General features: G+C 36.6%; 1 pseudogene; it reads right to left on the bottom strand.

Moving 5' to 3' along the window:
* Nucleotides 1-3,862: 3,862 nt before the first annotated feature.
* LOC127092807 (UPF0481 protein At3g47200-like) lies at nucleotides 3,863-10,930 on the bottom strand (annotated as a pseudogene).
* Nucleotides 10,931-19,315: the final 8,385 nt, after the last annotated feature.

The raw sequence follows: 19,315 nt of genomic DNA, 5'->3' as shown, positions 1-19,315 counted from the left end.
TAGTGTATTTAGGCATTTCCATTCCTCTAGGTGCCTCGGTTTGGGGAATAAATTCAGCCAATGGGGAAGCATATAGTGGCCTTTGCAATGTGGCACTCATACCATTCTTAGCCATAATTCTTTCGACGATAGTTGTCAAATTATTTTCTACTGCTAAGTCTTCTTGTCCATGTTGATCGACAATTTGATCAGCATCCTGATGTCGGTTAACTAACACCATCTGGTTACGTCCTGTTACTCCTGACTCAACGTCTTAATTTTGTTGGGGTATAACGATTTGTCCCTCGTGGACTGTCTCATCTTTTGTTGCCCCTATCTCTACTTGAACAGGAATGGTTTACCTGACGACTTGTGCCATCTGTCGAGCCGGTGCCCCCATGAAGTTACACAAACGTGTCAATTGATTAGCCACCTGCCTATTTATTTCAGCAGATTCCTGTATCACAGGATTAAAAACTGTACCGATTTGATTAGTTAACATACTAACCAACTCATGATTACTATCATCCATTTGCTGCCTCAACACCGCTATTGAAGTGTTCGACAGCGGCATGGTTCTATTCTGAGCATTGACCCCTTGCGCTAATCCTTGTAAGGATGAATTCGTATTTTGAGCGTTGTCTGAAAACAATGCTGCACTTGATGTTGACTGATATCCTGGCATTAAGGAATACGACATTCCATAAAGAGGATCTGTGGTGCCAAAGCGAGGCACATAAGGTCTGAACGTCGTTATCGTTGATCCTGAACCTCCCGGTGGAGGTAAAGGAATTGATGCTCCAACCACACCCGTAGTCGACATCGTTGAGGTTGTACTTGTCATCGGAGTAGAGATGCAACCTGTGAAATACTGTTTCCGTAGTAGATAAAGTCCCTTGTGGCACTTCATCCGTATTGGAGTTTGACATTTTCACAGTTTCTTGTGGCCTACTATATAGTTTGCCACTTCTAAGTTTCATGAAATTGCATAACTACACTAGCACTGGTCCCACTGGGCATGCCATTTTGTTTACTGTGGAAATTGGTAAACAACCGCTGGTCCTCCCTAAGCCTTAAAACTAAGGGTTACTTGCAGGATCGACCAGTTGATCCTAAGACATGTGCTAATGTAACAGGGTAACTTATTCAATTGGACAAACTATTAACTTTGTGAGAAACGGCTTCTGACAAAGTATTGAACAAGCACAGGTTTTTTCCACACGAAATGATGATGCTATAGACTATGGGTGACTCGTGACCGACAACACTATAACATTCAAAAGACATACACAACGAACACGCTTTTGGTGAATTCCATTATCGTAATAGAATTAGTGTTGACAACGTAGACGACAACGTAAAACGATAATACAAACGTAAATGAAATTAAAATAAAGTGTTCAACGGGAACAATTGAAAAATAAGGAAATTGCATTGAAGTAAATGTGGTGATTCACGTACATAGCACTCTTAAAAACTCTTGCTTCCTTGCGCTGGGAATGTGAAGTTTTTTACAAGTGATTTTGGTACAAAGTGAACACCCCGAGTCCCCTGTGGGATCCCTTATTTATAATGAACTAAAGAAATTGTCTACAAGCAAAACTACTCAAAAATAAGAGACGTCGTGCCACACGATCTAAAAACTGCTCCATATTTTGGCGCTTATTTTCCTTGTAACTCCTAGTCATTTTGAATTTTAAACTTATCCCGCTCAAGTATTTATGTCGACACCATCTGCTATGTGTTTGGTACAACCAAGAATTTCTTAAGTCTCAATCTCCAGTTTAGTCGACAAAACGGATTTCGACCAAACATGATTCTTCTATCGGTTTCATCTTCTGGTAATTTGTGGTTTTCCCAGCTCTTGCTTATCTTGGGCTCAATTTTCTTTCAAACCTCCCCTTGGTGGGGTATAATCCTTAAATCCATAAGGCACTTTCATTGATTACGCCTTCAACATGCCCTATCAATTTCTTGTGGTAACAATAATATATGAAAAACAAAATTTAAGAATTAAACAAAAATGGCGTTGAGCATTATCTTCTTCCTCGTGCGGTAAGTTTTAGTTTTTTTTCTCCAAAAAATGCAACTTTTTCATTTTTGAACCAAACACAACATGTGAATATAGAAAATTGATCAGAATTTTAAGAGGAATATGAATCTGGCAATAGTTTTTATTTATTTTATCTCAAACTCATGAATTTTTGACAAAACCATATGAACCCTAAAATTTCAAACAAAAATTGAATGACATACATCAACAATCAATGGACAATATCTTAGGGGTTTCATTTCTCATGTCAAAATAAACATAATGGTGACAAGAATGAATGAAAATAATGCTTTTACGAGGGAGTTCAAAATGAGCTTTTTTTACCTAATGATCCCTCTAGCTTTCTTGAGTCCCCAGGAATGTGTTGATGTGCCTAGTTTGTGTAGAGACCCTCTGAATTATTCTATCCAAATCCACTTTGAATCACTTTTTGAAGGATGGGGTCATGCTCAGATGAAAAAAAGTCAATTCTAAGTTGTCTTTGGACAAAAACCCTATTTTCGAGCACCAGATAAATTGGAGCTTGATGAACTTGAAATGATGCAAATCTTGCACTTGATTATTCATGAAGGGAATCTATTGATCATCATGAATTAATGGGAAATTTGAGATGTTGAGGATCACACATATCCTTGAATGACCACCTGCTTGAACTTCTTGATGCCAACCCTATCTCGTAAAGCAAACAAGGCATATATTTTTTGTATTTTCATAAGGCTAGTAATGCATAAAAGACACACACATGAGATGTTTGATGCTATGCAAATGATGAAAATGAGATGGGATCTTAGGGGTAAAGATTAGGGTATGATAGATGGATGTTGATATTGTTTGATGAGTATTGATGAGGAATTGTATATTTCTAATTATTGTGTTAAGTTTATGATGGAGGCCTCATGAAGAGGAAAAATGTTGAGTTTATGCTGAGATGTTTTGGTTCATTGGAACCATTGATGTAACCTTGAATTGGAAATGATTTATGCTGAGTTTTAGGTTCAAGAGGAACTAGTGACGAGTATTGAATTTGGAGGTTGAGATGATTATTGACAATGATTTATTATGTTATCTTTTCTCATTCTTAATTCATTCGTCTTAGATAAACACCGTAACTATTAAATAATAGATTTGATTATTGGTCTATGTGGGATCAATATCTTTTAAAACTACGCGATAGACTCAATCCGATAGACTCATAAAATTCACAAACAGAAAGCGGGGTGGATAAGAGGTGGTGTTGCGGCTAGCCTTGGGAGAGGAGATCTGGGTTTTGGTAGGGGAGGAAGATGAGTGGTTGTGGTTATTATGGATATTGTGGGTGCTACAATACACATAGCGGCTATTACAGCGTGAATGATAAATGAAATACACCATTGAAAGATTGTAAAAAGTATTTTTTTCATAGAATTTAAAGAAGATAGAGATGTGGGGTTCTGAAGTTTTAATTTTTAGTTAAAAGATCTCAATAAATATGGTCAAAGTTATCTGTTGTGATTTTTTATTTGACCACACACACATGTAACTTAAAATCATAATGCAACTGCGATGTGATGGGGCTGCTGAACTTACCCAGCCATAATTGAAAATGCCGACCGCAATTTAAAATAATGGGTAACGTATTAATGCATGCATGAATGTCTTTAAGCATGAAGTCAATAATCCTAACAATATAGAAACACCTAAATCATCAATCAGAACAATAATTTGAATAAAGAAACATGAATTTTGAGAATTACATGTTTCAATTCAACCACACACCTCTTCAAAAAACAGATAAACAGTCATACACAAAGTAAAAGGCACTCTTCACAGCAAACCATGTTTATGAGCTAGCTAGTGTGGGTAAATGGAAAACCATGTTTGAACGAAAGTGAGAGCAAGTGCAATAAACGTAGCAACGAAACCAGTGATAGCCCAAGGATTGCTGAAATAGGTGTGATAACCAAGGGCTATCCAAGTCTTCCATTTATTACAGTAATGCTCGTATATTTTTGCTCTAACTTCAAGATATGTTTCTGAGTTAGGTACCAAGTCAGTACTTATGATGTTGAAAAGATCAGCAACTCATCATCACTCCCAAGTGAATTCAGCAAAATACCTTTTGATCTCAGTTCCTTCACATCTTCAGGATGGTCAATGAGCGAATCCATGAAAACCGCAAATGAACATATCCCGTAATCATTCTTAAAATCTGGACACATCTCATAAGCTATGAGGTTTAGGAAAGTCGCAGCTGTGGTATCGTCCACAACAATCTCAGGAAGAGTCAGTTTTGCAGCAAACCAACCCTCCGAGAAATCTACGTCTGTTGGCCTTCGCGTCGCGCTTGATTTAAGTTTTATCCCTACTGCCCTTAGATCTTGTATGTTCCTGTATGTCATCATCTTGCTTTTTTCTTCTGAATTTTTTCCACTTTGTTTCTTCTTGTTGTTGTTAATTTCATTATCGGCTTCAGTATAAGAATACAGAACAAATGGATTTCATCGTCTTACTTATGATATATATATCAAAATAACAAAACTAAATTTTTACCTTGGAATTAGATTTAGTGAGGATGATTTTACGCTGAAGATCAAGAAGATGAATCGGTGACTCATTCGATAATTCCAGTACTGTATGGTTATTATGATGTTCTTCTTTTTCCTTTTTGCTGTGAACCATGTTAGAGAAAAAATGTGTTGTCTCATTTTCTGTACTCTTATTCTCTAGAATGCGTTGCCACTTCCACGTCCTCTTAGTTTCTGGTGTAGCCCAATGATGACATTTGAGAAAATTCTTCATACTATCTATCAATTCCATCTCATTGTCATTTTTCCACAATAACTTCAGTACTAGATAAGGAAGTTGATTCTCCAGCAAAAGCACATCCATTATCACAAGAACAAATTGATCAACCTTAATATTCACATCTTTTGGTTCATCAAGTTGATCAAGATTCACATTCACCAGAATATGCAGTAAAGAACATGTTAGAAAATCGGAAAGATTAAAGGGATCCATACTTGAATCGTGAATGCAACACTTTCCTTATAGTATTTCAAGCACTCTCGATTGTCTTAGAGTTCTGATGCAGGAATACCCAGGTTAATTCAGCCTTATCGAGTTTCCGCAAGACCGGCGAAAACCCGAATGCAGCGAAGAGCGTCTGGAATTATTTAGAGGATTTTCGGATTTTGTGTGTTGTATTCTGAATTCGGATTTATGCTTTTATAGGCCATGTCGATATTGTTTCACAAGGTAGCGACCCTTGGTGAAGCAATGTCCTTTTCCAATAATCATAATGGTTGGCCTGCAGCATGTTTCACCAACAGTTGCATGGTTTCGCCTTTGCAACATCTCATGAAGAGTTACAATCTCCGAATTCAAAATTCAAAATTCAAAATTCATGAAGATTTATCTCATGCATTTATTAGCATTAACTCACTTCCACCATTTGTCATTTTGGAACGCACTTGTATTTAATAAATTACAACAATCCCCCACTTATTCTAATAATGACAAATCCAATTCCAGAATATAGAAAGCAAAAAGTGTTAATACAGTTAGGTATCTTTTGATTTGAACTTAACCTTAGTAAAGATAATGCAAAGCCTAATCGGAACGTTAGGTAGCTATGCTTTGAACCATTGTCCCATGTGATCAGACCGGCGTTGCTATACACACACTTTTAGAGGTTCTTCGCCTACATATCTCGCCTAACACTATTTATGGCCATGTTCTTTTCCTGTTTTCATGAATTTTTCATGAGAGAAACTCCAACTCTCACCTTAAGAGGCACCACCTTGAAATTCATATAGGTGAAGTTCAATTCGTATCTATTTCTTGAGATACATATCCTTCTTGATATAGAACTTCATTAAGAGTTTCTTTGAAAACTCAACCCTCAGTTTGTAATCGTCAACATTATCGCGGAATGTTGCATAACTTTCCGAATCAACGACTTGTTGTTACCCATTGAATCTTAGGTTAAGATGTGTTAACTTCAGATTGGGTTGCTATCATTGTCGGAACCCTTATTCAAGGAGTTTTAATCCCATACCTTTCGAGGTAGTCTTTACTAAATCTCTGGCCAATGGTTTAGTAAATGGATCAGCCAAATTATAGCTTGTTTGTATATATGTTAGTGAAATGATCCCATCCTTTATCATTTTTCTCATGAGAGAGTGTATAAGACTTATGTGTCTAGACTTTCCATTGTACACTTCACTGAACGCTCTAGCCAAGGTGGCTTGACTATCACAATGTGTCAATACTTTTGAAACATTGTCTTTAGCTAACGGAACCTCCAATAAGAGGTCCCTCAACCATTCTGCTTCTTGTCCAGCAGACGCAAGAGCCACAAACTCTGATTCCATGGTTGAGAGAGTAATGCATGTTTGTTTCTTGCTTTTCCAAGAAATCGCACCTCCAGCTAATGTGAATATCCACCCAATTGTAGATTTATAATCTCCAACACTTGATATCCAACTTGCGTCGGTATATCCTTCTAGTACGGCAGGAAACTTACCATAATGAAGGCCAAGATTTTTGGTCTTTAACAAATATCTGAAAATCCTAGTGATGGCCTTCCAATGTTCATCATTTGGATTGCTAGTAAATCTACTCATCTTAATAACTGCAAAAGCTATGTCAGGTCTGGTGCATTGCATTTAATACATTAGACATCCAATTGCACTTGCATATTCCAGTTGTGCCACGGTTCTCCCATTGTTCTTTTGAAGTTTGACACTAGGATCGAATGGAGTGTTTACTTCCTTAAAGTTTAGGTGTTTGAACTTTTCCAACATTTTCTCAATATAATGTGTTTGATTAAGTTCATAACCCCCACTATTTCGTTTTACTTTGATCCCTAGTATAGTGTCAACTAGTCCAAGATCTTTCATCTTGAATGTGGAAGTCAAAAATTTCTTTGTTTCTAATATTCCATTCATTTCATTGCTGATAATCAACATGTCATCAACATATAGACATAGAAATATCACAACACTTCCGCGCACCTTTGTTTACAAGCATTTGTCACAAGAGTTTGGAACAAACCCATTTGAAATTATGGCGGTGTCAAATTTTTGATGCCATTGTTTTGGTGCCTGTTTTAAACCGTATAAAGACTTAACAAGTTTGCATACCTTTTGTTCATTTCCAGGAAGCATGAAGCCTTCTGGTTGCTCCATTTAGATCTCCTCATCGAGATCTCCGTTTAGGAATGCTGTTTTAACATCCATTTGATGAACAATAAGGTTATTCAAGGAAGCTAGTGCAAACAGGATTCTAATTGTCGTATTTTTTGCTACCGGTGCATATGTGTCAAAATAATCGACACCTTCCTTTTGTCTAAATCCTTTTGCTACTAGTCTAGCCTTGTAGGTGTTTAATGTACCGTTACTATGATACTTTTTTCTAAACACCCACTTGCATCCAATGGGTCTTGATCCCTTCGGAAGATCAACTAGTTCCCAAGTATGATTTGACATAATTGAATCCATTTCATCATGGATAGCATCTTTCCAAAAAGAAGCGTCCCTAGAAGCCACTGCTTCCTTATATGTTTTAGGATCATCTTCTACTTGAAGAATAATAGGAATTTTATGAACATTATTCTTGCTATTTCCTTCAACTAAATAAAGAGAAATGATTTGGGAATTAATTTCATCTGGTCCTAGATGCTTAGTTTTTCGTGCCCTTTTGCTTCTCCTTGGTTCTGATTGTGTTTCAACAATTCGTGTCGAATCTTTGTCACGAGATTCTTCAATTGTGGGATTTTCAGGTCCCTTACCCTTTGTGATGAGATTTTCAAAGAATCCCACATCTCTGGATTCAACAATTACATTAGACTCTAGATTTAGAAGTTTGTATGCTTTGCTATTTGGTGCATATCCTATGAAGGCACATCTGATTCCTCTAGGATCCGATTTTGTCCTTTTGGAATCCATGTTCTTGTAATAAGCTACACACCCCCACACTCTGAAATAACCAATACTTGGTGGTCTTCCTTTCCATTTCTCATATGGAGAAATACCAGTTGTTTTTAAAGGAATCATGTTCATTATGTGACATGCAGAAAATAGTGCTTCACCCCATACATTAAATGGTAATTCTGAATGCATTAACATAGCATTTATCATCTCTTGATATGTTCTATTTTTTCTTTCGGCCATGCCATTTTGTTATGGTGTGCGGGGCACAGAACATTCATGTATGATGTCATATTCTTCACAATATGCATCAAATTCTGCTGAGAAATATTCTCCTCCTCTATCGCTCCTAAGTACTTTTATAGTTGTACTTAATTGATTTTCTACTTCTGCTTTATATGTCTTAAAGGCATTAAAAACACCATCTTTATGCTTTAAGAGATATACATGTGTGAACCTAGAGCAATCATCGATAAACGTTATAAAATAATGGTTTCCCCCACGGGTCAACATACCATTAAATTCACACAAATCAGAGTGCACAAGATCTAGCACGTTTGTTTTTCTTTCAACACTTTTCAAAGGTTTCTTTATCATTTTTAATTTAACACATATTTCACATTTTCCGAAATCATGAATGTTGCACGATATCAAACCAGATTTAATTAGTCTATTCATAGTACTAATACTAATATGTGCCAATCTAGAGTGCCATAAGGAAATAGATTCAAGCATATAAGCAGAATTAGAAATTTCATTAATAATATTGTCGGTAGTACATAGTTTGATCATTCCTTCAGCGGAATATCCTTTTCCTACAAATATACCATTACGGGTCAATATTAATTTTCCCGATTCATATACAGATTTAATACCCGGTTTTCCCAATAAGTCCCCACTAACAAGGTTTCTATTCATATGAGGAACATGAAGCACATTAACAAGAGTGGCTTTCTTTCCAGAAGTGAAGTTGAGTTCGACGGATCCTGTTCCAACGACTTTAGATCGCACTTCATTTCCCATTTGCACTTCTTGTCCATCATTGACTTCGGTATAGGTTTTGAATGCTGTTTTATCATAAGATACAAGCACAGTTGCACATGTGTCATACCACTATCCTTGCACTTTGCATTTGATTGCCATAATTTCGCTTATCGTAGTGATTATGTCGTCATCGGCATGAACAACATTGACCTCATTTTTGGACTTATTGTGCCTGCAATCTCGAGCATAATGTTCGGGTTTGCCACATACATAACAACCATTTTTAGTACCTTTTGGTCCGCCAGAATTTTTTGAACTTGTTGTGTTCTTTCCTTGGGCCGAGATGGTTTTTCATGCCATCATATTTTTTCTTTCCTTTAGCGGAAACAACATTTACTTTAGCAAATCCAGCAGACTCAATTTTTTCTCGATCCTTCGTTTCCTCCTCGATACGAAGGTGTTTCTGAAGTTTCTCCAAAGAAAAGTCCTTAGAACTATGCAGCAATTTCTTTCTGTATCCTTTCCACGAAGGTGGAAATTTTGCTATTATTGCACCGACTTGGAATGCTTCATGAATGTCAATTTTCACGGTTTTTATTTTATTCACGAGAACCTGTAACTCGTGCACTTGTGCAAGAATCGGCTTGGAATCCAACATCTTAAAATCAAAGTATTTAGATATTAAAAACTTTTTCGTACCTTCTTCTTCGGCCTTGAATTTGAATTCGAGTGCGTTCCAGATTTCCTCTGCGGATGCAGTATTGGTGTAGAGATTATAGAGACGATCAGATAATGTGTTCAAGATGTGTCCACGACAAAGCATTTCATCTTCTTTTCGTTTCCTTCTCTCCTTTTTTACTTCATCAGTGTCATTCTCAGTTGGTTCTGGAATTGCCTCCTGATCAGGATCCAAGACATATTGAATTTTCAGGGCGGTCAGGAGAAATGTCATTTTGTCTTGCCAGCGGGTATAGTTTGTTCCATCGAAACGATCTAACTTAACAAGGTCCTGATTCATCAGTTTGATGCTTGAGACAGAAGCGTCGGTGGACATGATTTGAGATACTATAAGACTGTTAGAAAATCAGAAAGATTAAAGGGATCCAGGCTTGAATCGTGAACGCAACACTTTCCTTATAGTATTTCAAGCATTCTCGATTGTCTTAGAGTTCTGATGCAGGAATACCCAGGATAATTCAGCCTTATCGAGTTTGCGCAAGACCGGCGAAAACCCGAATGCAGCGAAGAGCGTCTAGAATTATTTAGAGGATTTTTGGATTTTGTGTGTTGTATTCTGAATCCGGATTTATGCTTTTACAAGCCATGTTGATATTGTTTCACAAGGTAGCGACCCTTGGTGAAGCAATGTCCTTTTCCAATAATCATAATGGTTGGCCTGCAGCATGTTTCACCAACAGTTGCATGGTTTCGCCTTTGCAACATCTCATGAAGAGTTACAATCTCCGAATTCAAAATTCAAAATTCAAAATTTAAAATTCAAAATTCATGAAGAGTTATCTCATGCATTTATTAGCATTAACTCACTTCCACCATTTGTCATTTTGGAACACACTTGTATTTAATAAATTACAACAGAACATCCATCTACAAACAAAAGCCATGACAACTTTTCTTCAAGGTTGCGCAAGCCTTTTAGAGACTCCGCGGTATTGGCTATAGCTAAAACATCGTCTGCAAAAAGACCCTTGAGTTCATCAATGTTATCGGCGATCTTTTTGTGTAGCATTTGTGGGCTATGCTGGGTGCTTTTGATGTATTTTTCTGCCCAGATAAGCTTATAGTTCTCTCCTAACTTGAGATTTTGATTGTTATGATGGATGGGACCTATTGACACCAACTTAGGTGTGTATTGCTTGTCGAAATTTTTTCTATTTCGGAGATACTCAGCAACCTTTTGGATCTTGGGGTGTGAGTTTTGGTGTGCTTGATTTGCGTCTTGAAGCTCCACAAATTTCTCTTGGAGAGTAGTTTGGGATGCCATCATGTAATATGATAAAATGGTATTGCAAAGTGAATATATATAAATATAATGAACGACTTGGTTGGTGCACTAGTGTTTGGTTACTTCTGAATAACCTTTACTATTTCATATCTTTACCTTATGAACAAGATAAGGAAATATGCTTTGAAAAAAGATATTACGCCTCCACTTTAGTTGTGATTTATCCATATCTTCTTCAATACTAATAAAGTTTTAATGTCAGAACTAGACTATACTTATGCACTTTACTCCATTGACAAGGAAAGTAAAATTCTTAGAAAAAGGATTCGTGCTTTTACTGATCGTTAATCAAATTAAAAGACACTATAACTACTCTTAATATTATTTTAGGTAGGGGTGTTCGCGGTACGGTTTGGGCGGTTTTGACGATAAAAATCATCCGAACCGCAAGAGAAAAAAAGATGCGGTTCAGTTTGGTTCGGTTGGCTTTTAGAAATAAAACCAAACCAAATCAATGCGGTTTGGATTGGTTCGGTTGTTTCGGTTTTTTACAATATTTTTATTTAGCCATACATACACCTATAGAGAACAATGTAATTTTGTGTTTAGCCATTCATACATTAGTAAATAACATCAAAACTCATCATATTTAGAGAAAAACTTTTCATTCAATATACAAAAAATTAGATTAGAAAAAAGTGGAATAAAATATATATATAAAATAGTAGCATAAAATAATATCAAAAACATTATAATAAAACATAAAAAACATATGAGAAGAGAGATTAAAGAATATGAAAAAAAAAACATAAGAGATGCGAGATTGAGAAGAAATGTGCGATAAAAATGTAATTAGAAGATAAAACAATAATATAAAATATGAAAAAAAAATGAACATAAGAGAGGACATATTCGAGTAGAAAAGGTGAAATGTACATGACAAAGAATACGAAAAGAATGTGCCAAACTACTAGGAGAGATTTAAGAAGGTTGAAATTGAAACCCTAAGTGTGAGTAAGAGAAAATCGTTTGTAATTGTAAGGTTAAGACATACTAGGTTTGAGTTTTGGATTGGATGTGGGATAAGTGAAGTTTAGATGGTAACATAATGCGGTTTGGTTTGGTTTAGTTCGGTTTGCAAAATACAAACCGCAAACCAAACCAAACCGTTCGATTTTGTTAAAAAATGACCCAAAAGCATCCGAACCAAATGCGTTTTTTTGCGGTTTTGGGTTGGTTTGGTTTGCGATTTTCTATTGGGTTGGTTTGATTTTGAATACCCCTAATTTTAGGGAAAATTATAAGTTCTATTAAAACACGATATCTACATCGACATTTACTCTAGTTTAAAATATGCTATATCTTTTTATGAAATCTATTAATTTTTATGAGGTTTATTATAATTATAATGGCATCAACGTCCTCTCTATTTTTTTAGTGACATCCAAACTTAAAACTATAAAAAACATTTATCTATAATTTTTTTTGCATGTTAGTAAGAATTTCATTAGTATACGGAAATTCATGTTAGTATATAGTTTGAACCTAGAGAGTGTTATTGTCATTTTAATAAACATGAGGGAAAGTGAATAATTTTCCAAAAATTAAACTAAACAATAGATGAGCAACATACCAAAATGAGCTTATAACTTTCGGTCCTCCAATCAAATCGATAATTAGGCAGCTCTAAATTATCTTTAAAAAAATCTTCTAAAATGCGCTACAACTTAATGGCCATCAACTCATAATTTTGGTTAACTAATCTATCTAGGCATTTATTATATCCTCCCTTTATATATATATATATATATATACCGAAACGGAGCCATAAATTTTATCCTGCCGGGGTAATATATTAATTTATGAATTTATTACATAATATATCTACTACGAATAGAACTTTAAAACATAAATATATATCATATTACTTTTTATCAAACTTATCTTTAAAAAAATAATTAATAAAGTTAAATTTTGTTATTTATGTAATCTTTTTAATTTTATTATCAACAATGTTTATCTTTCTACTTTTATATATGAGCAATTGACGATGATATGAATAGTTAATTGTAATTTTTTATAATGATATCTTAGTATTAAAATAAAAACATATAAAGTAAATTTTTGAAAATACTTTTAGTAAAAAATTCTTTTGAAATTAATTACAAAATTAATTTAACTATATTCTTACTGAACACATTTTAAATTCAAAATTAATTTTTAAAATAAATAATTCACAAATGAAAATCTAAATAATTATTCATATATTTACACCAAGGTCCTTTTAAATTATTTTTGTGTAATAGATTGGTTTTAAGTTTTTTTTTATAACAACTTGATTTGTTAGATTGATTTTAAATCGTTTTCTTCATGTTTAGAACATTTAAAAATTTATAATGGTTGTATTTTTGGCTGCACTTCGATATTTTCATATCACTCAAAATAATTGCAACTATAATTTACATATTTACACTTTTAAAAAAGAGTAATGATTGTTACACACAAAAACTTAAAAGATTAATTTATTACAAAAAAATAATTTAAAATATCTTTGATGTAATTTTACCTATATACATGTAATTTTACATATAATTTTAAATTATATCTTTCAATTATTTTATAGATTATTATATTTAAAATAAATATTTTTTTATTAATTATCATATAAATATATAATGATATCAAATTATTTTTGAAAATATAGTGGGGCACATGCCCCCTTACTATCACAAGTCTCTCTCTCTCTCTCTCTCTCTCTCTCTCTCTCTCTCTCTCTCTCTCTCTCTCTCTCTCTCTCTCTCTCTCTCTCTCTCTCTCTCTCTCTCTCTCTCTCTCTCTCTCTCTCTCTCTCTCTCTCTCTCTCTCTCTCTCTCTATATATATATATATATATATATATATATATATATATATATATATATATATATATATAAGTAAAAAATTGAGAAAATACAAGTTCTTATTATTGGATCTTTAACAATTCAATTTCCAATTTCTTTTGTGTGATGTGAATTTTTTACGAAAATAACCCACTTTTTCATGGAAATTCTCAAAATACCCCTGGTTTCAAAAAAAAATCCCAAACCACCCCACTTTTAGGAGGAGTCGACAATTGAATTGGAGACTCCTCTTAAAAATTGAATGGAGGCGTCAATTGGATTGGCTAGGGCAGGTTCCCTAGCCAATCCAATTGGAGCCCCTGTGTAGGGCTTAAGAGGAGGCGTCAATTCAATTGGAGCCTCAGTGTAAAATGCTATTTTTTTTGTAAATGGTATACGTGATAGATAAATTTAATATATGACCAATTGATATTAATAAAATTTGGCGTTTACACAAAGAAACCTAATGGTGATGACCGAGATCACCTAACCGACCTCCGGTCCCACATCCTCTAGCTACCCTAACTCGTGGCCCTAACCCACGTTGATGATTCGGTACCGGTGTTTGAGCATCTGAAGGGCCATGAGCGTCACTACCAACTACAGGAGAAGGTTTGTTGAGGTAGTCAGACAAGTCGGCATAGTCTTCAGTATGCATCGATGGTGTACCGCCGTAGCTGAGCTCATGACCCATGCCAGAGAAGTTGGGATGTGGTTGACTCATTGATGGGCGATCAGGTTGGTTGAAGGGAGACATGGGTGTGAACGATGCGTCGAGGAAAGGTTGGAAAGGTTGTTGGGGTGTTTGGTAGAGATAGGGTTGTTGGATGTTTTAGTTTTGTGATGTTTGGGCTTCTTGGCTACGGTAGGAGGAGGGGCGGTTGGTGTTGAATGATCATTGGATGTTCTGGCTTAGTCGACTTTGGTAGGGTGATGGGGTGGGTGCGAAGCGATGTTGAGTCTCAGGTTGATGGTCAATTTGTTGGTGGTGGTATGGGGTATGCTCTTGATATTGGGGTTGGGTGTATGGAATGTTTTGGTTGTATGTTTGTGTGTTGGTTGAACAGAACGTTTGACGGACAAGGGGTTGTGTGTATCCGGTCTGACACTGTTGTTGGGGGTTTGATGTTGAGGTGTCAGGTGTGTAAGTCATATGGCGTTGGTCGTACAAGTACATATCCTCGACGATAAACTGAAAACCAACCGATTTGTACCAAGCCATATAAGTACGACTTGGTTTTTCTTCAGTTGGCATGACTGCGTCAGTTAACACATGGTCATAATGGTGCTTCCATTTGCGACACTCCGATCTTGCGAAGCTTTGCCATGGATTGAAGTTCCATTGGTCGTTAACTTTGCGCAGATGCCATTCTCCTAGGCTAGCTGGGGGATTTGGGAAATTTTGGGGCATCCCAAACTGCAGCTTCACACGATCAATGTTGTGCATCTCCACAGTTGTGAACCGTATTATCGGTGTGCATGCAGTCCATACGGCTGCGTCTTCAGCATTGACTTGATGGTCATGATCCAAATTAAGGTATGGACACCAACTAAACTGAAATGTAAAAGAAGATTGGATTATAGTCAAGGTAGAAGAAGTTAACAAAATATAACGAAATAATTAAGTTATTTTCCTTACGTCTGTCGGTCGAAGGTGATCCAACAGGTTGCGATACTGAGTAATACAGTGTCTTGGACATCTGTTGTAACTCATACCATGTGCAGACCATCTACACGAAAAAGGCAAAAAATATTAGTTAGAGTTAATAATCTTTAAAGAAGTAAGTAAAGATATAGCAATTTAAACAACTGACTTTTGTGCCTACGGAAATGTGAAAGGGTTGTTGTTTACGGGTGCTAGGGACGGTAGTCTTGACCAACCCCATACTTGTAGCAAACAGCACATTCAGAAAATGTAGATGTGTCTTTGTGTGAGTTTTTGCACAAGGAACTATAGAGATAGGCTAGACAAGCAGATCCCCAACTGTAACTTCCTATTCTATCTACATGTCTAAGTAAAGGTAAATACATAATATGCATGCTAGAACCACTACCTTCGGGAAATAAAAACGAGCCAATTAACAGCATAATATAACACCTAGTTTTTATTATTCGAGCCTCTTCGGTAGAATGCTAATCTAAGTATACACTACTATAGTATGACTTAAGGCGTGAAAGTAGTATACCTTGATCTCTTGCGTTATCATCTAACAAATCAGTCTCCAAGAGATCCATGCAAATTGAATTCGCATAGTTGGTTTTACCATTAACAGCCTTACCTTTAATGGGTAGTCCCAAAAGCATGTAGACGTCTTCTAACGTCACGGTACACTCACCGGTTGGGAACCAAAATGTGCGTGTCTCTGGTCTCCATCTTTCACATAAAGCTAGAATGAATTTGTTATCTATGGACCAAGATAAAATATTGCTTATATGACCAAAATCGGCGAGTTCAACATAAGGTTGAATTATCAGGTCCATATGGATATATTCGTGGACCCGAGTTCGGAACCTTGATACATCCTATAAAAGAAAGAACAAAAAACTTGACTAAGTTGGTATGTTAAAATAAAAGGGGGTTGGTGAAGATGAAAGATAAAAAGTTAACAAAAGAAAAAAGTTACATATGTTGCGATGTTTGCAACCGTTCCTCTATGGGATTCGTGAGGATAGACATTTTATCGGGGGGTTGGTGTAGATGAAACTACAAGAAGTTGTTGCAGATGAAATTGTCAAAGAAGTATTGTAGAAGAAGTAGTGAGAGTGATGGTGTGGAAGAAGTGTTGATGGAGTGGATGTATTTATAGGCAAATGGATGGGAGCATGAAAAGTTGTGATTGCATGGTGTCTCCACTTGAATTGGCGACCATGTACAACCTTTAAGAGGGGTTGCCATTCAAATTGGAGCCTCCATAGGGACATGAATGCAAGACCTAGGTCTGATTACTTGGTTTCGAGGTCTGAATGCATGCTTTGACAAGCTGTCTCCACTTGAATTGGCTCCCATGTGCAAGGAATGAGTGAGGGCGCCAATTCATTTGGAGTATGTGTCTGCATGTCTGACACGTGGATGTCCTCTCTCTTGCATGCTGAAGATGTCACTTCTTAGTAGCTTGCATGGTTGACATATCATTTCGGAGTAGCTTGCATGTGCGACACGTCACTTCAGAGTAGCTTGCATGTGCGACACGTCACTTCGAACTAGCTAGCATGTGAGACACTTCACTCCTCTATTTAAGTGTCTTACTATCAAAATCTAAGACACTTCACTCACATTCATCTGCAGTAAGAAAATAGTTTTCATCCGCACAATGTCATCTTCATCATTATACGGTGTCAATGTTCACTGCAACGGTGAAACATACGAGTCTGAGCTATATGGTTTTTGTTTTCGAAACACCGATACCATTAGACTCACGATCAAGAGAAATGCAACCTTTTTGCATTTGAAAAAAAGAATACAATCCTGTATAGGATCGGGTATTGTGTCAAGGATCACATATCAAAATCCAATTTTTTTTTAGAATAGTCAATGCAAGTATTTTCCCCTTAAGGTACGAGACGATGAAGATGTTGAATACACGTTTGTTAGTCATGAACATTCAGGCTGCAACTGTATTGAGTTTGTACATTACTCTTCAACCATGTATACCATCTCAAAAGTCTCAACTAACCAGTCAAGATGAATCTGGTGGATTTGATCCACAATGGTCAGATGACGTCAACCCAGAAGCAGAAGAAGAAGTGGACGTCGTTGATGAAGAAGAAGAGGAGACCAAGATACAGGTTGATCACATGCTGAACAACGACGATGAATATGATGATCAACCACCACCAATACCTCCTAGTCATGTCTACAACTCGCCTCAACATATGACAAATATGGATCTGCACGACGATGAAACATCCAACAGTGTTTTCTATAATCCGTATCCGAGTTCAGAAGGCGAATTAAAGGTGGGAGACATGTTTCGTACCAAAGAAGAATGTGTTCTAGCTATCAAAAAATTCCACATGAACAACTCTGCTGATTTTATAGTGAAACTCACTGATTCTAGAAGGTATGTTATTGAATGTCGTAACATGCTTTGTAAGTTTCGTTTGGCTACGTCTTGCAAGAAGAAAAACGACTCTTGGGAGATCGCTTCAATAGACCCACCTCACAGTTGCATTGCAACTAACGTTGAACAAGATCATCATAAACTAAGCGCAGCGTTGATATGTCAAGATATTCTGCCGTTGGTTAATAAAGACCCATCAGTGAAGGTGAGTATAGTTATATCCCATATCAGAACAACATAGAATTATACTCCATCTTACAAGAAAGCCTGGATTGCGAGGACAAAGGTTGTTGAACAAGTTTTCGGCAACTGGGAGGATTCATACAAGGAATTGCCACGGTTTTTATGGGCACTAAAAACATATGTCCCAAGAACTGTGGCAATTATGGAGACATTGCCAGCGATGATGCCAGACGGAACCTGTGCTACAGGTAATAAAATCTTTCACCGTCTCTTTTGGGCATTTGACTCGTGCATCAAAGGTTTCGCATTCTACAAACCTATTATTCAAATTGATGGCACTTGGTTATACGGAAAATACAAGGGTACTTTGCTCATGGCAGTTGCACAAGACGGTAACAACAATGTCTTTCCCATTGCCTTTGCTCTTGTTGAAGGTGAAACGGCTGGTGGATGGGGTTTCTTTCTTCGACATCTCAGAACGCATGTGGCTTCACAAGCCAATCTCTGTTTGATTTATGATAGATATGCTGCCATTGAGAGTGCCTACAACAACCATGACAACAGATGACATGATCCTCATTCTACCCATGTCTATTGCATCAGACGCATTGCACAAAACTTCATGCGTGCTATAAAAGATAAGATTCTTCGCAAGAAGGTGGTGAATGTTGGGTATGCTCTAACTCAACCGTCATTTCAATATTGTCGTGATGAAATTAGATTATCTAATGAAGACGCAGAGAGATGGCTAAATAACATACCAGTAGATCAGTGGACAAGGGCATTTGACAGAGGTTGTCGATGGGGCCACATGACAACAAACCTTGTGGAATGCATGAACGGGGTATTCAAAGGAATTCGAAATCTGCCGATAACCGCCTTGGTAAGATCGACCTATTATAGGCTGGCTTCTATGTTTGCAACCAGAGGTGAAAGATGGAGTGCGGTGTTAATGTCCGGGCAAGTATTCAGTGAGTGTTGCATGAAGGTCATGAAAGAGGAGAGCATCAAAGCTAGTACACACACTGTAACAGTCTTTGACCGTCATAGGCAAAATTTCAGCGTCCAGGAAACAATGGACCACAACGAGGGGAGACCCAATTTAGCCTACACTGTTAGAGTAAACAGAAGTTGGTGCGATTGTGGAAAATTCCAGGCCTTCCGCATACCTTGCTCCCATGTCATTGCAGCATGCGCTTATACTCGTCAAGATGCTTACAACCATTTATCTGATGTGTACAACGCCGACACCGTCATGAATGTATATAATGAAAGCTTCTCGGTACTACCAATGGAGGATTATTG

Source organism: Lathyrus oleraceus, chromosome 6 (genome assembly GCF_024323335.1).
Source record: "Lathyrus oleraceus cultivar Zhongwan6 chromosome 6, CAAS_Psat_ZW6_1.0, whole genome shotgun sequence".
Lineage (NCBI taxonomy): Eukaryota > Viridiplantae > Streptophyta > Magnoliopsida > Fabales > Fabaceae > Lathyrus > Lathyrus oleraceus.
This window is presented reverse-complemented; position numbering and strand designations above follow the sequence as displayed.